The following is a 27,541-nucleotide window of genomic DNA, read 5'->3' on the forward strand; positions in this document are numbered from 1 at the left end:
AAATTTCCATTTATTGTAACATGTATGGGCAGCATAAGGGAGACTAAAAGCAAAAATGTAATCTAAAAATGGAGGTTTCATTACATGTTCGGCTTGAACTGATCAGGTGACACTTTTACTTTATTTAACACTTTGGTGGTATTAAGCAACACTCCCTCAAAGTGCACTTACCGGTAATTAACATTACTAACAACAAATAGCAGAGGCCAGCCTCTAAACCAAATTAGACCCTAGTTGTATAACACATAATAACACACACCTATCATTTTTCGATTAACATGAGCTTGATCTTAACCCAGCCTGTTCGCAGTTCAGGGAATAGGCAAATCGACTGTCCATATTCATCCAGTTCCCCCGACCGAACCTCTGGTTGATGTTTGTAAACAAACATTAGTCAGAAACCTTTCATTTAGCAGTGGTAGCACTGATGCTGCCTAATGATATAATAGATCTATGTTTGTAAACAAGCCGTCTGGCTCCTGGGTGATGTCAATGACCAATTCTTACCATATTTGGTCAATAACATCACTCAGGACCTTTCCTGGCTTGTTTATATATAGAACCTGTCAGGGATCTGTTATTTGCATTGGTGAGTGGCACTGTCGTTCAGTAGGTCATTGTAGTGGTGGGTCAACATCTTCAAGCGGTGCTCTTTATGAGTGATGAGGATCTACATTGCTGGACGATGTGATTGATGTTGGACTTTTCGTTTTTTGATTTAATCTTACTTTCAATAAAGGATTTTTTTATGGTGTGTTTTTTTAATTGTTATTTACTTTTAATTTGTGTTTGTTTTGTTTGAGTATAAAAGGGTACTATGTATCCTGTACTCATTTACATGGCGCAACAGATATTTGGGGCCCTCTTTGCCCCAGGCCAGGCAGAGGGTATATAGAGTATGTGGCCCCACCCTCCTAAACCATACCAGGTCACATGCCTTCGACATTGGGAGGGGACCTTACAAGGGGGCAACAAACCTTAACCCCTATGTTAAGAGGACAAGGGCCTCACCCCCCATCCCAAAAGGCATGTGGGGTCTGTAGGTGAAATTTTTTATATGAAACTCCACTTTACAGCAAAGCAGACCTCCGATATCTACCCCCCCCCCCCCCCAAAGTGGACCAGTACAGGTTATATAGTACCACTTGTTACTCATTCACAAAAAAATGTAAATAGTGAAAAAAAACATCCACACTGTGAAAATACTTTTATTAGAAATAAAATGATAAATACTATCCCCCCATGTAAACCCAACATCAATCAAATTGTCCAAAGATGTAGATCTACCTAAATCATGTTGACTCGCTGACATGAGACCTGCAGTGCCTGATGATGTCCACCTGCCACTTCTCCCATTATTACAACTGATTACTTGTTTACAGTAGCCAACAGTGATCCTGTGTGGTATCACTGACCAAATGTAGCCAATGATGTCACCTAGGATTCCTGCCTGCTTCTTTTTGTAAGCATCTGCCACCAAATGGCAGATCGCCTGGTTTGCTTACAACCAGAAGCCAGACAGTGACTTTTAATTTAGCAATATGCTAAATGACAGATTCACAGTCACTGTTTGTAAACTCAGAATGTCACTTTTAAATGAGTACATCCTACTCCATCTGCAACTCTATGTGCAGGTCTAAGGCACCCCCAAAGCATGCTATGTTAAGAATTTGTGCATTTTATTGTTTCCATTTTGCACACATTAAAAACCCCTCTCCCTGCTAAATGTTAGTTTTATTTTTTTGCAAAAATTTGCATTGAAAAGGACCAGAAACAAATAAGATTCTGCTCCTTTAGACTTCAATAGGGTTTGGCGCTATGTTTAGGTTTAGAGGACATTTTGCTGGGTTCACTGGACCTCCCGCAAACCAAATTCATTAGTTGTGGCCATTCAGTGCACTATCATTTGGCACTTTTTTTTTCTTAAAAAAATATTCAGGTAAACACGGAACAAATTAACAAATTAGTGGCATTAACAAATTAGTGGCAAATTAGCAGCAGAACAATTCAACAATAACTAAACTCATATTTATGTTATGGTAGTTGAAAGTACAAGGGGTTATCTTTAATATGTATTCAGTGAATACATCTATGTAATAAAGTACAGTATGTGATGACAAATATTTGGATGTATAAATATTTCAGTCGGAGCCACAGATGAATGATGAACCAGGTTCCTGGACCCTAAGCATTATATTCCGAGTACAAGTAGATATCATATTTAGCAGTGTTAGGGGTTGTCATTATAAATAGCTCAGTGCCTTATGAGTTTGTGGTGAGGATGGTTTTCCAGAAATGCCTAACCCTTTCCATGCTAGAAGTGTTTACAACCTTCTGTCTGAAAAGAATGTATGATTATTTATATTCTCAGCCCAAAACAGCTTGTTATATCCTGTAAACAACCAAAGCAAATTACATCTCTTTTTATTCCAGCAGATCTTGGACATTATTATAGTACTTGTGGTTTGTGGTTACCTTGTTGTAAATCCTTTTTCTACTCAGATTTTAATAGTCTCCTAGAATGTGAATTTAGCATGCAGTGTGACTTATATGTTGTTCTGATGTATCAAATTAGCATTAATAGCCAGATTGTATAGTTGAAATAGCCTTGACATATAGATGACTTTCTTGTAAGTGTAGCTCAGGCATTTTTGCCTTTTAATATTATATTACTGTTGTGCAGAGTTATTCCATGACTAATGCTATAAACTGGTATTTGGCAGCACCTAGTGGCTAAAACGTGAAATGGACTTCATTTATTTTTGTTTTCAAGAACATGGTGAAATATTATGCAAATGACCTACCCATGAACACTCGGGGCTGAAGTGCATGCTGGGTAGGAGATAAAAGGCCCTGTGGTGGCCATCTTGGGTCTCTTGTTCCTGGGACGCATGGCCTGCCAGCAGAGCTCTGTTTGTGTGTGGGTTCCATAGAGGTCTGGCCTACATTGTGCGGAGCAAAACAGCAGTCCTTTGATTCTGCTTTATACCACAGCGTGCTGGAGCAGCAGTGTGGTCGAACCAGAGACCCTTGAAGGAGGTAACTGAGGACTCCCGGTCGTCTGTGAAACAGAACAGCGTGACAGTGTGGTCGCAGCAAACAGACTGAGATCCTGTGGAGCGGAGGCATCCATCTGTCTGGACCTTGTGTGGTGAGAGGGCTGATGCTCAGAACTTTGTACTGCTTTTCACACACCTAGACTGATTGCATAGTGTTGCTGGGACCGGTAGTTCCACGGAACAGTTCAGTTCAATAGAGTCACCTGTGCATAGGCCTCAAGCCTGATTTAACTATTTAGTGACTACCGCTGGAGGTACATTTCTAAGAAGAAGTACACAGATACTTTTCACAATTTAAGCTACTGTTCTATGTTCTACATTGCTTTATTGATCAGAGAACCCTTTGGATTACAATCTTTGTCTCACAATAGCTAGCAGAAGACAGAAGAAATAAGACCAGAGACTATACTGTATTCTTACTGCAAGACCTTGCAGTGCTGTTACCACTTACTAGAGACTGTAGGGGGAATATTGAGTTAATTATACTGTGATATATCATTCTTGCCAAATACTGTGTGCCACATAGGGGATTTCATAGTGTCTACATGGTGTGCTGGAAGTGGGAAGGTGCCCAGTGCTGAGGTTGTTGCCAGAGCATAAGTCCCACTTGGAGACACTCCTGCCAAAGCAATACAGGTGGCTCTCAGGCAATTGCCACCTACAACCTCTTGTCTCATTATTGTATACCAATTGTGGTTCCATGTTAACGATAAAGCCTGTTCTAGTAAATTTACCTTTTGTTTTAACACAATCTGTTGTGAGACTTGTTAATTCTCCAAACAGGTGTAGCAGTGTATGCCCGGGTAACAACACAGGTAAAGTGAATATAATCTGTGTCTATTCACCTGTTTTTTATTATTGAGCTTCACACCAGCACTGCACCACAGGGGAGTGAGACCAAATTATTGGGGGTGTTAGAGCAGAGTACAGGCCCAATCAATCACCAGCGGCTCCTTCGGGGGTGAGCGCTACATAAGACAAGCAAAGTTTGCTTGTCTTACAAGAAAAATGCCAAGCCACAACTCCTATCTGTTACTGCTAAGATGTTTTTTTATGGGACATGATGTGTTTAGGCATAGATCCCACCATACCATACATGAAATTCAGCATCCTTTCCACAGGTATAAAGTTTGTACTAGGGTTGTCCCGATACCACTTTTTTGAGACCGAGTCCAATTACCAATGCTTTTTTTTTAATGTCATGTGACAGTGGCAGTATTTTTTATCTTTCTTATAATTTTTTTTTTACAGTGCTTTCTTCTTTTTTTTAGGGGGGGGGGTGGGGGTGAATTGTCAGTGTGTTTTTTTTTATTTACATTTTTATTATTTTTTAGATTTTTTTTTTTATTTATTGCAATTTTTTTCTTTTTTTAACCAGCCCTGTTGGGGGTCTTTGGTGAGATATCTGGGGTCTTAACAGACCTCTGAATCTCCCCTTTAAAACAGAGAAAGGGACTAAGGACCAGGGGTGGATCCAATGGGGGGGGCAATGGGTCCTGTCCTCCTCTCCGTCTGGCTTCTCCCACCCTGTCCTCCTCTCCATCTGACTTCTCCCACCCTGTCCTCCTCTCCATCTGACTTCTCCCACCCTGTCCTCCTCTCCATCTGGCTTCTCCCACCCTGTCCTCCTCTCCGCCTGGCTTCTCCCGCCCTGTCCTCCTCTCCATCTGGCTTCTCCCAACCTGTCCTCCTCTCCATCTGGCTTCTCCCGCCCTGTCCTCCCCTCCACCTGGCTGCATCCACCCTACAAATTGCCCGCAAATATTTGGCAGTGTCCCTCCCAAGATTAGACTCTGGATCCGCCCCTTTTAAGGACACAGATTCCCCAGTCCCTTTCTCTCAATCCTTAGCTAAACTGAATGGAGAGAAGCTCCTCTCCATTCATAAACTGAAGCATCGTAAACACAGGTTTCAATGCTCAGTTATGTGAATGGACAGAGTCAGTGATCACTGACTCTGTTAATTCGGAAAAGGTAGGAGCCGCATGGGGACAGCACAGAGCACGGAGGGGACAGCACGGAGGATGGAGGGGGACAGCATGAGGGGGGACAGCACGAGGGGGGACAGCACAGAGCACGGAGGGGACAGCACGGAGGGGACATCGTGGAGCATGGAGGAGTACAGCACGGAGGGGACAGTACGGAGCACGGAGGGAACAGAACGGCGCACGGAGGGGAACAGGTTGGAGGGGGACAGCACTGAGGATGGAGGGGGACAGCACTGAGGATGGAGGAGGACAGCACAGAGCGGGACAGCACAGGGACAGTCAGCGGTGATGATCGTTGTGGCTTTGGGGGGAGTTACAAGCACCGATGACCACTGTATATACAACTCCCCTGCCGCATCGATCACCCTGACTGCCTAGGTATCGGGTGAAGCATCGGAGCATTTCCCCGAGTACTTACTCAGGGAAATGCTCGGTATCGGTACCCATACTGATACTAGTATTGGTATCGGGAGATCCCTAGTTTGTACATGTGTACCTTTGACTTGGAAATAGATCTCTACATCAAAAGAAGTATATTGTATTTGGCCTACACACTTTTGGGTTATTACTATCAGGGTGCCTTAAACTTAAAGCCTGGAACAATTCCCCCTCCTACCTACTGCATTCCACTGCTGGTCAAAACAAATGACCATCAATTGAGGCAATGAAAATGCCCTGGAGCTGTGCTTCTCTGAGGGAGCGTGAGGGTGTTTAGGAACATGTTACACTCTAAATACAGGTGTAAAATGTGACAGGTTCCTAAAGATGAACTTAGCCTTCTTAGCCTTTATAGAGGTATAACACCCAAGATCAAAAAATATAAAACATTGCAGCTTACCACTTCATATATGTGGTGGCTACATTAGTTATCTTTTCTTTGGGTTTTTCTCCTTTATTTTCACCTGGCGATCCGGTCAGCAAATCTCTTATTTTTCAACTTCCCCTAGCAGACTAAGGCAGGCCATACATGGGTCTCTAAGAATTTTTGTTTGGGCTGCAGCAACAGCCGATTTTCGTGCGACAATCAAATTTAAGTAATTGGGCATATTAAAAATATTGGAAATGTATTCGAAAAATAAATGTGCATGAGTGCAAGAAAAGAAAATTCCCGTAAAGAAAAGAAGATTCTCAGCCACAAAAATAATTGAAGGCTTGGTTGAAGGTGAAATTGAAGGCTTGGTTGGTCGAATTTCTAAATCAATGGTGGCACCATCTGATCACAAAACACACAAAATTTCTGATTATCAAAAGGAAATTCTTTCAGTATTCGACCATTTATGGCCAGCCTAAGCTGTCCAGCAAAAAGAGGCAGTTAGAAGGTTGAAGTAAACTATTTAACACTGACAAGGGTGTTTACAAAGGCTAGCTTTTGTTTATTTACAGTATGTAAAACCTTTATCCAAAAATAAAAAAATGCTGTTTCTGTAACTGCTTAAAAGTGTTAACTTTGCCCTATGGTGGTACTAGAAGGTTTGAAGCAGGCCCAGTGTGTGGCGGCACATGACACAACGCATAATGAGGTTGCATGCGGGTGTGGGTCCTCTATGTGTCTATTTGAGAGTCAGAAATGTTAGAAAGAGCCCCTATCAGTGCCCATCAATGCAGCCTCACCAGTGCCCATCAGCTCAGCCTGATCAGTACCCATCAATGCAACCTCACTATTGCCCATCAATGTAGCCTGATAAATGCCGTTCAATGCAGCCTCACCAGTGCCCATCAATGCAGCCTGATCAGTGTCCATCAGTACAGTCTCACCAGTGTCCATCAGCGCAAGCCTCACCTGTGTGCCTATCGGTGCAGCCTCACCTGTGCCCATCAGTGTAGCCTCACCTGTGCCCATCAGCGCAGCCTCACCAGTGCAGCCTCAAATGTGCCCATCAGCACAGCCTCACCTGTGCCCATCAGCTAGTCTCACCAGTGCCCACCAGCTAGTCTCACCAGTGACCATCAGCGCAGCCTGACCTCTGTGCCCATCACCGCAGCTGCACCTGTGCCCATCAGCGCAGTCTCACCTGTGCCCATCAGCACAGCCACAACTGTGTGCCCATGAGCACAGCCTCACCTGTACCCATTAGCCCAGCCACAACTGTGTGCCCATGAGCACAGCCTCACCTGTGCCAATCAGCGCAGCCACAACTGTGTGCCCATGAGCACAGCCTCACCATTCCCCTTCAGCGCAGCCTCACCTGTGCTATCAGCACAGCCTCACCTGTGTGCCCATCAGCACAGCCTCACCTGTGTGCCCATCAGCGCAGCCACAACATTTTTTTTCACGTTATTGCATTCCTTGCATTAAGGTAAAAAATTCTGTCACATCCCCCTTCTCATAGTCCACATTAACTAATTTTGCCTGGCGTATCTCTCCAATAGGGCTGCAATTTACGTAGTTCTGATTAGGACTTCGGCAGTTCAATCCAACACCCGGGGGCCTGTGGTAGATAGGGGCCTGGGTCGCTTGGTACATGTTCTATAGGGGGGTTAGCTCTCACTACCAGAAGCGTGACTCCTTTTCCCTAATCACCACCTGCTCACAAGCTGACCAGGTTTGCACAAAGATACACGCTTGCTCTTCTCCCCAACTGAGACTGAAACTACAGTATCACACTTCTAGTACGCCAAAGCTTCAGGCAAGAAAGAGGCATTAAAAGTTTTTCCTGAACTTTACTTAAGAAACCAAAATTAATAGAAATATGAGCAGATTCCAAAAAACATTGGCAGAAAGTTGCATTGTAAACATTAGCCACATCTTGGCTATCATAGCAACTTGGTCCTCCTATCTTGATGGGGGGGGGGGGGGGGGTGCTGTGTTGCTACTTACAATTTAGGATTACATAATGTCTTTTTGCTGGCCCTAGGCCCCATCTCTTTCCTCTCTCAGGCCTCCAGGGGAAGCGCTTCTTCTGTAGTGCTGCATCCTGCCATCCTTGCTGTTGATAAAGACCTCAATTAGCTCCTCACATTCAAATTTAATGGAACAGGGCTGGGCTATTACAGAGGATACACCTCCCGAGAGGAGTGGCCACACTTTAAAAGGAAACACCTGCCTACACTCCCCCCTCTAAAACCTGGCATGTCCCTGTGCCTGCGACTACCACTAAAGACATAAATTGAACACATTGCCCCAATACAAATAACATATGTAAACATTTTAGAAACAAAAAAATAACCAACAACATACACATTGAAATAATAATTAATCTGTAACACTTTAACAATTATGAGTCTCGAGATTATTGAGTTCAATGTGTCATTAGACGTAGTACAGAGGTGCACATTTTTCAGTCCTGGGATGAGGCAGCTGAACATAACAGATTAAGGGGCAGATCCACAAAGCGAGTACGCCGGCGTATCTACTGATACGCCGGCGTACTTTCAAATTTCCCGCGTCGTATCTTTGTTTTGAATCCTCAAAACAAGATACAACGGCATCTGGGTTAGATTCGACAGGCGTACCTCTTCGTACGCCTTCGGATCTAAGATGCAATTTTTCGGCGTCCGCTGGGTGGCGTTCACGTTGTTTTCCGCGTCGAGTATGCAAATTAGCTATTTCCGACGTTCCACGAATGTACGAGCGGCCGTCACATTTTTTTACGTCATCTCTAGTCAGCTTTTTTCGACGTATAGTTAAAGCTGCTGTTTCGTGGCGTATAGTTAAACCTGCTATGTTAAGTATGGCCGTCGTTCCCGCGTTTAATTTTAATTTTTTTTTTTGTTTGCGTAAGTCGTCTACAAAATAGGGGTAGTTTTATAGTATTTTTATTATTATTATTTTTTTTACTTGTTATGATGGGAATCTGCGATTTTTATCGTGACCACGACATTATGGCGGACATATCGGACACTTATGGCGCTATTTTGGGACCATTCACATTTATACAGCGATCACTGCTATAAAAAAGCACTGGTTACTGTGTAAATGTGACTGGCAGTGAAGGGGTTAACCAGTGGGGGCGCTGAAAGGGTTAAGTGTGTCCTAGGGAGTGATTCTAACTGTTAGGGGGTCTGACTTACTGTGACACGTCACTGATCGCTGCTCCCGATGAGAGGGAGCAGACGATCAGTGCTGTGTCACTAGGCAGAATAGGGTGATGTCTTATTTACAAAGACATCCACCGGTTCTGCCATTCCGTGACTCGATCGCGATACACCGGCGGACATCGAGTCCGGGGTCCCACAGGCACGGTCACGGAGACTACGGCATGTGTGCGCTAGGGGGCAGGCTTAAAGCAACATATATATGCGTTGCTTTGTCTGCCCGTGCCATTCTGCCGACGTATATCTACATGAGGCGGTCGGCAAGCGGTAATGTAAAACCCTGTGCGGGATTGTTTTATCAGGTTTACTTCTGGCATGTGATATGTACAAATCCTAACATTCCAAGTTTGCCTTATTTATACTAAATTATTAATGAGATACAGTAGCTAGATAGATAGATAGATGGCTACAAAGTTAACACTATAATACATGTGCAGTCTGATAGCTGCTAGCACATATAGTACTACAACTACAAAATGCTCTTTTATTTCAAGGTAATACTGTATTTGTTTGAAATGTTGCTAGATGGCACTGCTGCTTTAAAGTTCTATGTCTGTGTATTTTACAGTTCCTGTTTCTTTCAGGATACTGCTAAACTGCTTTTAAGCTGTTACACTTGAATGACAACGAAACCTTTTGTAACCAATCAGCAACATCACAGAAAGACAACTACCTCTCCGTACCAAGTTGTAAATATTTGATGCAAAAGATGAGCTCATGTCCTTGCAGAGAAAGCATGTACGTGTTATATGATCAGTAGCAGTAAATAATTGATCTTTGTTGTACCTGCAGCAAAACACCATGCCCTGGCTTTTTCTACAATTACCGATGATTCTCTGTGATTCTGCCAAAGGGGCTTATCGCTGAATTTAATGTTGGTGTGACTTATTAACCTTTATTTCCCCACAAACCTAAATATGCACATGGCCCAGCAAATGTAGTCACTGCATGTTCCTAATATCATAGTAAGAACACCACTGAGAAGAAAATTCTGCGACTTTTCAGGTGCCACAATGATATTTTGCACATACCACATTGAATTATAAAAACACTATGGGGCAGATCCACAGAGCAAGTACGCCGGCGTATCTACTGATACGCCGGCGTACTTTCAAATTACCCGCCTCGTATCTTTGGTTTGAATCCTCAAACCAAGATACAACGGCATCTGGGTAAGATCCGACAGGCGTATGGCTTCGTACGCCTTTGGATCTTAGATGCAATACTTCGGCGTCCGCTGGGTGGAGTTCGCGTCGTTTTCTGCGTTGGGTATGCTAATTAGCGATTTACGACGATCCACGAACGTACGCACGGCCGTCACATTCTGTAACGTCATCTCTAGTCTGCTTTTTCCGGCGTATAGTTAAAGCTGGTATTTTGCGGCGTATAGATAGACTTGCCATGTTAAGTATGGCCGTCGTTCCCGCGTCCAAATTTTTTTAAAATTTTTTTTGCGTAAGTCGTCCGTGAATAGGGATGGATGTAAGTCACGTCTAAGTTAAAAAAATTACGTCCTAGCAACGTCATTAAGCGCAATGCACGCGGCAGGAAATTTCGGGACGACGCATGCGCAGTTCATTCGGCGCGGGGACGCGCTTCATTTAAATGAAACCCGCCCCCCTAATCGCCGATTTGAATTCCGCCGCCAGAAATACACTACGCCACCGTAACTTACGGCGCAAAATCGTTGAGGATTCAAACTAAAGCCAGGTAAGGTACGGCAGCGTAGCGTATCTCTGATACGCTGCACGGATGTAATTCTATGTGGATCTGCCCCTATGTTTATTAGCACAAAAATATAAACCACATAAAAATAAGAAGATGACTTAATGAATATCCACAAATGCTTCAAGAAAACAGTAAATAGTAAGGACAGCTACTCCACATACAGTACGCTTTGACACCCCACCAATTAGCGCTTTACATGTTCCATTGATTGTAATAATGGGGTAGAGGTACCATTTGATGCATTTTGCAGATCAAAAAAGTTACTTCAGTAGGAAGTATGGGGAGCAGTTCTGAAGATATATTACAGGAACCTTTGACATTATTAACATAGCACAGACCTTCCAACATGTACCAACATATATGGTAGTAGGATGGTAGCAGTATTATATGTGTATGGTTAACCTATATATGTCTGAACTGTGTGTCAAACAAATAAAGAATTCAAGCCCAGTTTTCATACAGAGGGAGATAATAGGGGACTTAAAAAGAGGGGTCCAAGCCTACCAAGACTAACCAGCATACTCAAAGGAGCAGTGGCGGCTGGTGCTCTATTTTCTGGGGGGGGGGGCAAACAACCCCTCGCCGGTTCGTTCTGTTAAATTCCTCCTGCCGCTCGGTTGATCGACGGACAAAACCCCCAACCTTCTCCGTTGCCCCAGCCCATCCACCCATCAGTCCCGCACTTAACCCATCCAGGTCGTGGGAAGCTTTTGTGGCTTCTCCCTGTGCCTCCTCCTTGGCACCTCCCCCCTGCTCCCGGCCAATACAGTAGTTTCTAATCTGGACCAATCGGGTCTTAAGACCCGCATCCTGATTGGCCAGGAGGAGAAGCAGGAAGACAATCGCAAATATTAATTCGCTATTGTCACACAACTGGATAGGCTCGGAGCGCAGTGCTCTACGCCCCAACCCACACTTTTTGAAGCCATTTAGAGTCTCAGACTCGAATCACGTGCTTAAAAAAAACATTTAAATCAATGCATCCAGCATGTAGATTAGGGGCAGGACGCATTGATTAGGGGGGCCCCTAATGGAGAGGCTGCCACTGCAAAAGGGCCAGAAATTGTATAACGTATGCATGGGTATTAGTGTTGGACTGGTATCCATTAAATTAAAAAATATAATTTTTCATAGTTATATAAAATTGTGTTTATTCCTAACTTTACCTATTCATATTAAGATTTCATATTTCAGTTCTATGCACATTTATCCAATTGTAGTATAGCTTTCCAAAGGCACCAACACTCACCTGTGCAATCAAAATAGTCTAAACATGTTAAATAGTAAAAGCAAGTCTATATCAAACATATCCCAAGTATCAGTGTTAATGCTTTGTATATATATTTAAAATTGTGGTTATGCCCAATTTTACCTGTTCATGCCAGGACTTATTCTGGTGACATGCTTGTATATTCAGTTGTTATATAGGTTTCCAAGATAGGGCTAGATTCAGAAGGACTTACAACGGCGTATCAGTAGATACGCCGTCGTAAGTCCGAATCCGCGCCGTCGTATCTTTAAGCGTATGCTCAAACTGAGATACGCTTGTCTGTTGCTAAGATACGCCTATTCACGAACGTACGTACGCCCGTCGCAGTAAGATACGCCGTTTACGTAAGGCATTTTTCAGGCATAAAGATAAACCACCAAAAAGATGGCGCAGCCAATGTTAAGTATGGCCGTCGGGACAGCCGTCGAATTTCACGTTGTTTACGTCATTTGCGTAAGCCGATTCACAATGGTGGCTGGGTGTAGGTTACGTTCACGTCGAAAGCAAGGAGTACTTGCGACGTGATACTGAGCATTCGCGCGCATGCGCCGTACGATCGGCGCTTAATTTACATGTATGGTAATGAATCGTGAATTCATTACCATACAACACGCCCCCTACCTGCCTATTTTGAATTAGGCGGGGTTACGTCGGGCCATTTGCGCTACGCTAATGTAACTTAGGAGGCAAGTGCTTTGTGAATACAGTACTTGAATCTAGCCCATAATATGTAAAGGTTACTCAAGGTGTTCTAATACAAGGTAACACTCGTCATGAAGGTGATAAAGTCTGGTATGAATAAGTTATCAAGTGAAATAATATCAAAGGCTTATTGGTAAATGATAAAAAAAAGTACCTGGTACGATCTAAAGGCTCACAGAGTTGGTGATGTCATGTCAGCTGACGCCAAAAGAGGACCCTTGCAAAAGGGGAAGTGAAAGCAGACTCCCGATGCAATAGGAAGGAGAGCCAACACCCCCTTAATAACACCGCAGCTGTGAACACATGGGGGTTGATTTACTAAAACTGGAGAGTACAAAATCTCGTGCAGCTGTACATGGTAGCCAATCAACTGCTAACTTTAGAAGTGGTTCTGAAGTCAGAAGTTTTTTTTTATCTTAATGCATTCCATGCATTAACCTCCCTGGCGGTATGATTCTGTCTGGAATTACGTACCAAAAGCGGTACATTTATTTTGCAAGGAAATTTGGCGTTTTATACTGTAGGCCTGTAATTTTTAGAAATAACTCACTTAAATCTGACCAAGCAAGAGTCTTGTAGGCATCCCGGGTATGATTTTTTTTTTAAAACAAAATTATAAATTATAATATAATAAATAATTATAAATAATTATAACAAATAATAATATAATTATAATAAAAATTATTCAATAATGTAATCAACTCAAAATCACTGAAATTTGCTCAGTTGCAGAATTGTCGCTGTCATTATTTATTTTTTTTATGACGAATTTCCCCACAAATCGCTATCGCACAATTCTGCAAGTGATTATAATTTATTATCGCTGTTTTCTAGCTGATCTAAAACTATTTTTGACATAAAGGGACACTTTTGGACAATCTACAGTTTTTAGGCAGAAAGGACAGTTTTTATTTTTATAAAAGTACATGTAGGGCACTGGGCAGACCACTAGGGACAAGGGGGGTGTGTATTTTTTACATACAGTACTGTAATCTATAAGATTACAGTATACTGTATGTAAAGTGTTTGTTTACTTTTTTGAATTTGGCGCCGTTCTCCGCTCCCGTGCGTCGAAACGTCGCAGGGAACGGAGATCGGCGGCACACGGGGAGACTGTGAATCGAGCGAGGAGGTCCCGCTCGCTCACACAGCGGGGTGGCATCGCTGGATCCAGGGACAAGGTAAGTAACTTGCCTGTGGATCCAGCGAGAAGGTAAGCCGCGCCGCTGCACGTCCACCCCGAGCGTGACTCGGGGATACCGATCTTAGCATTGAAAACCAACCCCGAGTCACGCTCGGGTTTACCGCCAGGGAGGTTAAGATACAAAAAGCCTTATGTGTGCAGCAGCGTTCCCCAGCCCCCTAATATTTACCTGAGCCCCATCTTGATCCAGCAATGTTGCACTAGAGACTCGGCTGTCCAGGACTCCCTCCTCATTGGCTGAGACAGCAGTGGGGCGCCATTGGTTTCCGCTGCTGTCAATCAAATCAGTGATTCAATGAGGAGAGAGAGGGGGTGCTCCCATAGCAAGCTGCTTGCTGTGGGGGCACCCAGCAGGAGGGAGGGACCAGTGGAGCCAGTGAGGGACCCGAGAAGAGGAGGATCGGGGCTGCTCTGTGCAAAACCACTGCACAGAGCAGGTAGGTATAACATGTTTGTTATTTTTAAAGGAGAGCAGGAACCAGATTTTGCACTCTCCAGTTTTAGTAAATCAACTGCATTGAGTTACTTTTACATTTCATGTACTTATATTATAACCTTGATATACAAGCATGACAAGTGGAATAGAGAAACCCTGACATGGGGAGGTAAAACTGTCCACAATTAAAAAAAATAAAATAATATATATATATATATATATATATATATATATATATATATATATATATATATATATATATATATATATATATATAAAGCATTAATATATAAGTTCATCTTTACAGGGAGAATTTCACTTTTCATAATAAATAGAAGCGTTTTCCAATGCCTGTCCCAGCCATCCCAATGTACTTTCCTTATCCACAGGAGGTTTAAAATCTTTTCAGTTAATGCCATTTTTAAATTGATTTTCAGATTCCATCACTTCCTGTAGATCGTCTCTAAGCATTCACTTCCTGTAGGTCATCTCCCATAAGCCTTCACTTCCTTGTTGCATCACAGAAGAGAGCGTGATAGAGTGTGTTCTCTTCCACTTCCTATACAATCTGTGTACAATCTCCTTTAGATCTCCCATCAGCTCTGTAGTAGAATGACCTGTCTGATTTGATACAAATTGAATGCATTTATCAGGAGTGTCCTTCAATTCCATAATCCTGGTAAATCTAAAGGAAATTGTACAAAGATTGTGCAATCAAATTGCATAGTGTATGGACCACTTTATACAAGTACATAGGAGGGAGTGGACAGAGATACTCAGTTGTCAAGCCTTGTTCGCTCCATGTAACAAAATTTTACTTTCCCACGTGTTTTGGCCACCTCGCCATTGTGATGGGTGGATTGGCCACAATTTTCCCGCCAGTGTGACATTGGGAGGGAGTGGTTTCCTGTATATTGGCTTAACATATGGGTTAATTTTGTTTCCCCAGCTGTTTGGTAAACTTGCCGCCTCGTTCTTATGTGAGATTTGGGATCCTCCAGTAATTAGTTTTATCCCCAACTCCCGGACAGAACTGTGTGGAACCGTTGGCACCTTTTCCTTCCCCTCTCGTGTTTGTTGGGTCATTTTTCACTATTGGGATTTACATCCTATATGGGTTGATTTTGGATACCCTGGCAAATTGTAAGTACACTTTTTCTACAACAAATACATTCTTTTTCTCCCATTTCTTTCCACTCTTTTTCATGACCTGGTTTCTCCTTGCAGATAAATTTGTTTCTAATTCTCCTAATGAAGTGAGTGTTGTCCCGTGAAACGTGTTGAGAGATAGTGTACAAGAATCAAATTTTTATGTATTATCAGGCATGTTGCTAATTATGTAACTATCTACATTTCTATTGTGCATTCTTGCTGAAATGTTCTATATTTCAGATTTTTACTTTTTAGGACAATATTGTTTTAATAAAAAATGTATTTTATTCATTTCAGTATGTTTCTCATAATCCCTTGGGCATTGTTTTGTATACTGTATATTTGCTTCTGTGTTTTGTGTGCCGTTAACAATTAATGACACTGAAATCGCAACTAGGTGTATAAATGTGGCCATACGCTATACATTCTAATTGTACAATCTCTGTACAATCTCCTTTAGAATTACCAAAACGATATAATAGGAGGATACACCATCTATCCAATCACATGCCCTTGCATTACACCAGGGGTGTCCTGTGGGCTGCATGCAGCCTAAGGGAGTTCAGCACATGGCCTGAGACTGTCTGGAGAGACGCTGGGGAAGCCAGGCAAATGCACACGTGGAGGCAACGCTGTATCCTGACCTAGGCCAACAAGGCAGAACTTTGCAGGGGGGGCAGCACGGAAAGGGTCCCCGCCAGCTTGAGCTACACTGTTAGTGTAACGCAAGCTGCTTCTAATTTTAACTGTCCTATCAGCCTGGACCACAAACCCTCCTCACTGTGCTATATGTTTTCTGCTGCACCATCGGCATGTTATAGCTTCTTAGTCCTCTCCATAAAATTATCAGAAATTTGTGCTTAAAGTAGAACTATAGGCACATTTTTTCCATTTTGGATAGAGTAAGGGAGGGCTATAGCCCCATGTCAGTATATTTTTTACCCTGACCCATTGCAGAGATTTTCCTTCACTTCCTGCCCCATAGCCAAACTGGAAGAGAGAGAAAATCTATAAAAATTAAGGGAATTCATTGCCCCGCCCACCCCCCCAGGCCCCTCAGAACTAGTGTGCCCACTCGAAAATTGCAGGGTGGGTCTTAAAGAGAAACCCGTGTGGCCTTGACAGGAATGGGTGGGTCATATTTAAATGAGGGGATGCATGAGTTTAGTCAGGCCTAGGGCAGCACAAAACCTAAATACACTACTGCGTGGAGGGATGCATTCTGTGCAAACATAGTTGATGGGTGAAAGGTGTGTGCTAATGAAGTCAGCAGGTAAATACAGCAAGGGCTAAGGTAAATGCCGTGTTCTAAAAATCATAGAAAGCTTTTATTATTCTGCAACTGTGGAACATTAATGGCATATTGGTACATAGGGGAGCTAGATTTTAGAAAAAAGAAAGGTGAACTTAGCCTTTAATGCTTAGAATCTTTAAATTAATGGAGACATATATAGATATATTTATATATTTACTTACATTATATACTATTTTTAAACTCCATTATATGCATGGGTCAGTCTTGGTGCCTTTTGAAAACGATATTAGAAGTATATATTTGTGCATGGAATTGAAATAGGAAGTCTCACTATAGACAGTATAGCAGGTAGCAGGTAATAATTGCCAATACCATATTACATTTTTAGACACTGGGGGCCAGATTCACATAGAATTGGGCCACTCTGCGGCGGCGTAACGTATCCCATTTACGTTACACCGCCGCAAGTTTACAGCGTAAGTGCTTGATTCACAAAGCACTTGCCTGTAAACTTGCGGCGGCGTAGCGTAAATCCGCCCGGCGCAAGCCCGCCTAATTCAAATGGGGCGGGGACCATTTAAATTAGGCGCGTTCCCGCACCGAACGTACTACGCATGCTCCGTCCCTAAAATTACCCGACGTGCATTGCGCTAAATGATGTTGCAAGGACGTCATTGGTTTCGACGTTAACGTAAATGGCGTCCAGCGCCATTCACGGACGACTTACGCAAACGACGTGAAATTTCAAATTTCGACGCGGGAACGACGGCCATACTTAACATTGGCTAGACCACCTAGAGGGCAGCTTTAGTTTTACGCCGCCTCTCTCTACGGAAACGACGTAAATTTACAGCGACGGGCAAAGTGTGCGTTCGTGAATCGGCATAACTAGTCATTTGCATATTCTACGCCAACCGCAATGGAATCGCCACCTAGCGGCCGGCCTAGAATTGCAGCCTAAGATCCGACAGTGTAAGTCAATTACACCTGTCGGATCTTTGTGAGATCTATGCGTAACCTGATTCTATGAATCAGGCGCATAGTTACGACGGACGGATCTCAGAGATACGGCGGCGTATCAGGAGATACGCCGCCGTATCAGGAGATACGCCGCCGTATCTCTTTTGTGAATCTGGCCCTTTGAGTGTTTGGTCAGTCTTGATGGCCTTAGACCTCTTTTTTGTAGGCCTTTCTTATCTCCCTCTGAATAGAAACCAGACTTGGATTACATTTTTTGTTAGGCAGACAGTTCAATACATATGTAAGTTAACTATACACAATCTTTGATAAATATTGCAACAATATACGTTGGTACATGTTGGAATGTCTCTGATATGCTATTGATGTAAAATGTATCTTTGATATATTCTCTGATAAGCTCTCCACATTTCTTGACAAACGAGATTGTTTGATCTGGAAAATGTGTTGAATGTCACTCCTACCCCATCATCAAAATCAGTTTTGGCTTTATGTTTATATCTTTTATTTCTTGCCTTGTGAGATTGGCTAAGTCATGAATATAAAGGAACGGGATTGTATCTCTTAGAATATGTCCCAGAATACAGTTTATCTAGTCTCAGCCATAGCCATAGCAGAGTCTAATTAACTTTGTTTTCTGTTTAATCCTGCAATATGTTTTGATGTACATTTTCCTTTCTTTATTGTCTTAAAATGTCATGTACATCACCATCATCAGCAACTCTTCACGTAAAGTCTCTGGTATTTGGTACATTGTTATGGGATCTTAAAGTGGTTGTAAACCCTCACATATACCCAGTAAAGTGAGTATACTCAGATGATACACAGAGATGAAACAAATCCTCTTACACAAATTTTACTTGCTTATCTGCAGTCTTCTATTCTCTACACCCCTACAAAGGGCAGAAAAGTGTTAAAATCTTTCTTCATCTGTCAGGAGCATAGAGGAGGGGGCGAAGAGGCTGCAGTTACAGTGTGTGAGAGCTGATTGGAAGAAAGGAACACACCCCCATCCACACAGCAGAAGAACTTTGCTCTGAATGGAAAATCTGTCTGCTGAGCTTCCCCCCTCCTGACACAAATGTATCTCACGTGTCAGGAAAACTTCTCAAAGTACCAGAGAGAAAATACACTTAGAGCTTTGGAGAGAGATAAGAAAACACTATGGATATATGTGCTTTGCTTAGATTTCATGGCTGAGGTTTAAAACAACTTTAATGTTAATCACTAGGTAAACAGCATTAAATTACATATGTGTAAGCTATTTTACAGTATATGACAAAGATTTTGCTTCTGTATTTCTGTCCAGCCAGTCTTGAAATATACACACCCTGCCAGATAGCACATCAGCTAGGTGACGTGACTTTTCTTCCTGCTGCAGTTAAACACAAAGTCTAATCACCTCTCTGTCCCCAGGCTACAATTGGACAGTGAAGGAGCAGCAACAGACTGAGTAAGTCCTTCCTTTTCTCTCTCCTCCCATCACACATGAGAATGAAGCACACCTGACTATCTTTTAGTGCCACCCCTCCCATTCCTTAAGAACTGCTTAGCAGGGGATTACAAGGGGTACCTAAACCAATCAAGATGAAATCTCTCCAACATAAAAAAAATCCCCTTATAGACAGTTGTCACTGGAACAAGTGTCCTTGTTGACCCTCTGTTTCTGTTCCAGTGACAACTCAAGATTATTAATTTTCCCTCACTTGAAATCATGTCACCAGGACACAGAGAAAGAGTGTGAATCTCCCCAATGGGAACAGAGACAACAATACAAACATGAAAGATGATCTAACTGTTTCCTGTTTTCTTCATAATTTTCGTCAGGGGTGGGAGTGGCTGGCTCAGGCTCTCAGCGGCTCACATAGAGACTGAGCTGGGTGCCAGTCCAGGCATGTGAGCGGATCCCAACCATATGGTTGCAATCTTTCCCCAGCCTGGACCGACTCTTTGACATCAGCCGAGAGTTGGCTTAAGCCCCTATCAGTTGAAAATGGGTCAGGCCCCGTACACACGGCCGAGGAACTCGACGTGCCAAACACATCGAGTTCCTCGGCCAGTTCAGCACTGAAGCCGCCGAGGAGCTCGGCGGGGAGAGAGCTCCCATAGAACAACGAGGAAATAGAGAACATGTTCTCTATTTCCTCGCCGAGCTCCTCGTCGGCTTCCTCGGCCGAAAGTGTACACACGGCCGGGTTTCTCGGCAGAATTCAGCCAGAAACTCGGTCGGAAGCTGAATTCTGCCGAGGAAACTGGTCGTGTGTACGGGGCCTCAGAGGTGTGCAAAACAATCTGCACTGCTGTGATCCACAGGAGAAATCCAACCAAACAGTCTTTGGCTGTACTTCTCCTTTAATAAATCTATCACATGACCTGTCTCTCTGCTCCTGTTTGGCATTACTTGCGACAATTGATAAATGTACCCATCCCCTCCAGGGCCCAGGCAGGCTCTTCCTCTGCTCGGGCTTCAAATCCAGGCTCTTTCTCCCTGAAGCTGGAAGGTCCTTTAGGCACCCTCTTTCCTAGTCCACAGGGCCTTTACGATCCCCCTCCCATAGTCCAGGGCCCCCCAGACACCCCCTCTCCTAATCTGGGACCTCCAGGCACCCCCTCACCTAGTCCAGTATATCCCATTTACCCCCCTATCCAGGGGCCTTTGCCAGACCAACCACCATTTCCTAGTCAATGGCCTCCTCTGTACCCACACCCCTAGTCCAGGGCCTCCTCTGCACTCCTGTACTAATCCAAGACCTCCTCTACAGCCCACCCCAAGTTCAGAGGCTCCTCTGCACCCTGATTTCCGAATCCAGGTCCTTTACCACATCAACCCCATTGCTCTAGGGTGTCACTGCCTCCGGTTCAAGTGTAAGGGACAGGCTGCACCCACTGTATAGTTTGTCAAATACTGGATAATAGGAGGGAGACTACACAGGTGCACTCGTGCTGAATCATTCCGCTCCTCCCGCTCGGCTGTCCTATAGAAAAGCATTTAAGAGCAATGCTGCAGCTACTGTTGCTTAGCAACACAGCAATAGTAGTTGAAGCGTCACTCTGGAATGCCTTTCTTTAGGGTGGGTGGGAGGAGCAGAGTGATTTAACGCTAGTACATCTCTGTAGTCCCCTCCTATTTGATTCTCCGGTATTTGACAGACTATGCAGCGACCGCTGCCTGTCCATTACACTTAATCGGGTGGCAGTGACACCCCTATAGCAGCAGTTCCCAGTGCGGGCGGGACCCCTGGCGACGCCCCCCTAGATTAGTCACCCAGGGCAGGCGCCCCACCTGCCCCCACTAGTTTCGGCCCTGAGTTAGACCATCAATGGCTGTTATTTGCAGCCTGAAGAGGGATGTTCTATTTGGATAGCGGGGGCTTGATTGTGTAGTTAGCCCTCTCACACACTGCCTCTGAGATACACACCTGCAGTGCTGATTGGATCTCTTAGACCCCTTTCACACTGACACATTTTTTAGGCGGTTCAGCACTAAAAATAGCGCTGCTATACCACCTGAAAAAATCGTGCCCTGCAGGCTTCAATGTGAAAGCCCGAAGGCTTTCACATTGAAGCTGTGCGCTAGCAGGACCGCTCCAAAAGTCCTGCTAGCCGCATCTTTAGAGCGTTATAGGAGCGGGGTGTTTACCGCTCCTATACTGCGCCCCCCTAGATTAGTCACCCAGGGCAGGCGCCCCACCTGCCCCCACTAGTTTCGGCCCTGAGTTAGACCATCAATGGCTGTTATTTGCAGCCTGAAGAGGGATGTTCTATTTGGATAGCGGGGGCTTGACTGTGTAGTTAGCCCTCTCACACACTGCCTCTGAGATACACACCTGCAGTGCTGATTGGATCTCTTAGACCCCTTTCACACTGACACATTTTTTAGGCGGTTCAGCACTAAAAATAGCGCTGCTATACCACCTGAAAAAATCGTGCCCTGCAGGCTTCAATGTGAAAGCCCGAAGGCTTTCACATTGAAGCTGTGCGCTAGCAGGACCGCTCCAAAAGTCCTGCTAGCCGCATCTTTAGAGCGTTATAGGAGCGGGGTGTTTACCGCTCCTATACTGCTCCTTCCCATTGAAATCATTGGGAAACCGCGGTAATCCCGCCAGCAATGCGCCTCTACAGAGGCGCATTGCGGGCGGTATTAACCCTTTTTCGGCTGCCAGCGGGGGTTAAAACTGCACCGCTAGCGGCTGAATATCACGGAAAATACGCTATACCGTCACCGCACCTCCACTGCCCCGTGTGAAAGGGGCATTAGTCCAGTAAAGTAAGGGCTGTGGAAGATGGAGTGCTCTGATCACATTGATCCTACAAGGACTGTGGGCTCTCTGCTGTCTGTGGACACACTCAAACTTCATACTAATATATCGAGGCCCCCTGAAGGAGACCTGCTCCTTGTCAATAGGCTTTGCAGCTTGTCCACTATGGGAGAGTAGCACACTTTTTTTTACCCTTTTGCTGCCAGAGCTGTTTTTGAACCCATGCTTAAAAAAATCTATTTAGACCGAAGATTACATAAACCACCCCCCCCCCCCAAAAAAAAACATTATATATTTTCTGAAAGCAGACAAGTTCATGTAAATGTGTACTGCATAGGGGGCTTTATCACACAAAGAGTTTTTATTATTACTTTCTTTTATTTTAAAAATACAATTTTGTCAAAAAAGCAATATTTTTTTAATGAAATTTGGTTTACCTTAAAGACATTATATAATGACTAAATCTGTGTCTGTAGTGCAACCTTAATACCAAACATAATAACATATTCGATTTTTCAATCCAGGAGTATATAATGAGTTTGGAAATTGTAGAGAAATGCTTAAAGCGGGAGTTCACCCGAAAAAAAAAATGTAAGATTAGATTGAGGCTCATTTTGTCAAGGGGAATCGGGTAGTTTTTTTTAAATCCGAGCTGTACTTACCGTTTTAGAGAGCGATCTTCTCCGCCGCTTCGGGTATGGTCTTCGGGACTGGGCGTTCCTATTTGATTAACAGGCTTCCGACAGGCTCCCGACGGTCGCATACATCCGCGTCACGAGTAGCCGAAAGAAGCCGAACGTCGGTGCGGCTCTATACGGCGCCTGCGCACCGACGTTCAGCTACTTTCGGAAAATCGTGACGCAATGTATGCGACCGTCGGAAGCCTGTCAATCAAGTAGGAACGCCCAGTCCCGCAGCCCATACCCGGAAGTGGCGGAGAAGATGCATCTCTAAAACGATAAGTACTGCTTCGATTGTAAAAAAAACACCCGATTCCCCTTGACAAAACGAGCCTAAATCTAATGTTAAAAAAAAAGGTTTTAAGGTCAACCTCCACTTTAAATAATGCATTCCAATGTAAATAAACCCAATAAATTTTAGTTGACATAAATGTACTGGAGGTTTTAGTCCACTAAATATGACTAAATCTAAAACAATTGCAGATGACTAAAATGGGAGTAAAACTAAAATGACATTTTAGTCAAAAGACTAAGACTAACTAAATCGAAATTTGCTGCCAAAATTATCACTGCTCTTTCCAATTATACCCAAAATTGAAAAAAGTTTTGGTTATAGATATATTTTAATTGTTTAATAAATAAATAACTGTGTACCGTATTTTTTATTTTATTATTTTTTTCAATCTGCTTAGAGGTCAGCTTTAACTGAAAAAAAAATATTGTTCATTCATAGATACAGTGGATATACTAAAATGTAGCTACTGGACCAATGTATACAATTTGCATATAGCAAACTGCTATGAATCAAGAGTTTGGTTTAGACAAAAATAAAAACAAATGACCTAATTTCAATGTTTTAACTAAAAGCAGATCTGATACAACAAGCAACAAAAGACATCTTATTTAAAGAAAAAAGTGAAAACCTTTTTTTGAGTGGGCTTAGTTAGTCTGTTTGCGTTTCCCTTTCTAATCTGATGAGTAGCCCGACAAATAGCTGGATAATTCCAGGGTAATGCTCACTTCATTGCATCCCTTAGACAAGCACTTCCTGCAGATTACACAGCATCAGGCACATGCCAGCATCCAGAGCTTGCAAAACATACAACCAATGAGCCAAGCGGGCAGCAATCCCAGCAATATCATTACAGGGCAATGAACAGGACAGTCATTCTCATCAGTTGGTTTATGCTTTGCTATTGTCAATAATATGGCTACAGAATGGACTTTACAGTCAACTTTGCTGTTGTTTATTGCTAAACTGGTTTGAGTTGAATGTTCTTGATATCAGTTTTATGAATAACACTGAAACAATGTGAAAAAAACCTAGGCCCAGATTCTCGTAGAATGGAGTAAATTTGGGCGGGCGTAACGTATCTCATTTACGTTACGCCGCCGCAAGTTTTTCATGCAAGTGCTTTATTCACAAAGCACTTGCGTGTAAAGTTGCGGCGGCGTAGCGTAAATCACCCGGCGTAAGCCCGCCTAATTCAAATAAGGCGGGTAGGGGGCGTGTAGAATTTAAATCAGGCGCGTTCCCGCACCGAATGTACTGCGCATGCGCCGTCCGTAAAATATCCCAGGGTGCATTGCTCCAAATGACGTCGCAAGGACGTCATTGGTTTTGACGTGAACGTAAATGGCGTCCAGCCCCATTCACGGACGACTTGCGCAAAAAACGGAAATTTATAAATTTTGACACGGGAACGACGGCCATCCTTAACATTGGTTGCCCCTCATAAAGCAGGGGCAACTTTACGCAGGGAAAACCTAACATAAACGTCGGAAATGTACTGCGTCGGCCGCGCGTACGTTCGGGAATTTGCGTATCTAGCTAATTTGCATACTCGACGGGGAAAATGACGGAAACGCCACCTAGCGGCCAAAAAAAAATTGCAGTTTAGATCTGACGGCGTAAGAGCCTTACGCCTGTCGGATCTAATGGATATCTATGCTTAACTGATTCTAAAAATCAGTTGCATAGATACGACGGCCCAGATTAGGACTTACGACGGCGTACATGGCGCTGCGCCGTCGTAAGCCCTTTGAGAATCTGGGCCCTAGAAATGAACAGTACAGTCTGCTTGTGTATATATATATATATATATATATATATATATATTTTTTTTTTTCATTTGTATTTTTATAATAAACTGATTTTGAAGGTGCCTACCGTGGCCGTACCACTGCTTTAAAAAGAACACATTTATAATTCAGAGACCTGTGTTTTACAAATATATATCACTTAAACCTATTGATTTAACTGTTTCCCAAAGCATTGAGGCTACATTCACACCGCCAAAAACAACAAAAAAAGTCTTAGGCCTCGTACACACGACAGAGATTCTCGGCAGAATTCACCGAGAAACTCGGTGAAAACCCGGATTCTGCCGAGAATCTCTGTCGTCTGTACAGTTTTGGCTCGATGGAGCCGCCGAGGAACTCGACGAGAAAATAGAGAACATGTTCTCTATTTTCTCGTTGTCCTCGTTCTTCTATGGGAGAAGCCGGCCCGCCGAGCTCCTCGGCGGCTTCATCCCAAAACTCGACGAGGAACTCGACGTGCCAAGCACGTCGAGTTCCTCTGTCGTGTGTACGGGGCCTAACACCAGGAGGATGTTTGGCTCACAGCGCTACACTCTCCCTGAACCGATCATAACAAACAATAAAAGCTATGTTTGACATAAATATGGCATCAAATTATAAATATACATTTATATACAGCAATCAATAAATAATGTGAACTACTGAATAGTAGCCCAACACCTAGACACACAACTACATTCACACCAGTGATTAAGGCATATACAAATTGTAGTGGCAGTACCTGCTGCAGCTCCATTCACCACAATGACAGGTTGCCAGCGGCCACAGCTATTTGGGTCTCTCTGTACATCCAGTGATCACAGATGGACACACACAAAATGTTGCTGCCAGTGACCTCTCATTATAGTGAACAGGTCCGGTGGCCTCACCTAGCCTTCTTTTCGCACTGGCCCTAATCGCCGGTGTTAATGTAGCCTTGAATTCAAGGTATGTCGCTAAAGATAACTGTAAGGCCCCGTACACACGACCGAGTTTCTCGGCAGAATTCAGCCAGAAACTCGGTCGGAGCTGGATTCTGGCGAGAAACTTGGTCGTGTGTACACTTTTCAGCGAGGAACCCGTCGAGGAACTCGTCGGGCCGAAAAGAGAACATGTTCTCTATTTTCTCGTTAGTCAATGGGAAAAGTCGGCCCGCCGAGTTCCTCGGCGGCTTCCACACTGAACTCGACAAGGAACTCGATGTGTTTGGCACGTCGAGTTCCTCGGTCGTGTGTACGGGGCCTCACAGTTTCATCTGCTCTCAGCCATCAAATCAAGCCATCAAATGTTATAGCTGATCACATCTACAGCACCGTGGCAACGGCACATCAAGCACGGTCTAAGGTGGTGGTTAACTGGGCTGTAAAGAATAGTAGAGTTCAATTCAGCTTTAGCATTAAAAAGATGCACCCTAGCCCATAGGGTACAGCCCTGGGACTGGGTCAAGGGTGGTTACAAAAATGGCAAACAACGCTTAAAATAATATACTTTATTTCAATAATTTAGTATCAAAAAGAGTAATAATTATAAAAAAAAAAAATCACACAGTGCTTAGTTCGCTAAAAAACAAAAAACACCATACTAGTGCATATATAAACAATGTACACTAAATTAATATCCGGACGTCTAATGTATGTATATATTCCACAGAAAACCAGCGTAGATTATTAAGCAAGAAAGTGCGGTACATATATGCAGCCAATTGGATCCCATTCCCTGCCATTGACTGACGCCTTTTTGACTGACTGGTACTGTGGGTTATGTGTGATTATGACTAGTAGCCACACTTGGGTAGGAACGCATCTCTGTCCCACTTAGTTCAGGTTCCTCATTCGCCCGCTGTTGCTTTAAGGTAGAGCACTGGTACTTGGTGGGGTGGGTTAGGTTCCCCCTTCTGGTGTGGGGGGAGGTTGTGTTTAGGAGAGGGTGGGCTCAGCTCCACTTTGGGACTGAATCCTCATCCCTCTCTATATCTATGAGGGTGGTCATGGTTCCAGTCTGGGAGGGATTACAGGGGGAATCAGGTGTTTTTTTAGGAGCACATGGGGTTATTCAGGTTATATATATATATATATGCTTGAACATTTTGTTGAGCCAATTGCTTAATAAACATATAGTTAACTCAGTTTAGTGTGTAGTGCCTTCTTGTTTTTTTTTTATGTCTGTGAGCACATATGCACCAAGACCCAATGTTGGCTGCTACCAAATCCTAAAATCACAAACCTATTGCTGCTAAAAATAATCTCTTTGTGTAATTGGAGAGCAATCTCACTAAAATTTAAAATATATGGGGGGGGGGGAGTTCATCCACAGTTGTTGTTGCTTAAAGCGGAGGTCCACCCGACACTTACCTGTCCCGCGATGTCAGCAGACGAGGCTAAGCAATCGCTTGGTCCTCGGCTGCTTCAGCCGCCATCACTGGTCCCCACTCTCTCCTGGGAACAGTGTTTCCCAGAAGACAGCGGGGGGGGGGGGGGCGGGGCTGGACTCCTGTGGGAGTTAGAACCCGGAAGTGGTGCAAATATCTGTCTCAGACAGGTATCTGCACCCCCCTCCCCACTGTAAGGTGCCAAATGTGACACCGGAGGGGGGGTGGAGGGATCCAAAAAGCGGAGGTTCACTTTTTGTGTGAACCTCCGCTTTAATGCTAGACAGTCCCTCCAAGAGATGGATAAATCAGCTAAATCTCACTTAAGATGATAGAGCAGCTTGGC

At 43.7% G+C, this 27,541-nt stretch overlaps 1 protein-coding gene across 2 annotated transcripts in view; it reads right to left on the reverse strand.

Annotated features, from left to right (window-relative positions):
• Window positions 1-27,541, reverse strand: part of RSPO1 (R-spondin 1) — a 185,647-nt gene that overhangs the window by 25,480 nt on the left and 132,626 nt on the right. The gene's annotated exons all lie outside the window — the stretch shown is intronic.

The sequence above is a fragment of the Rana temporaria genome, chromosome 2 (assembly GCF_905171775.1).
Source record: "Rana temporaria chromosome 2, aRanTem1.1, whole genome shotgun sequence".
NCBI lineage: Eukaryota > Metazoa > Chordata > Amphibia > Anura > Ranidae > Rana > Rana temporaria.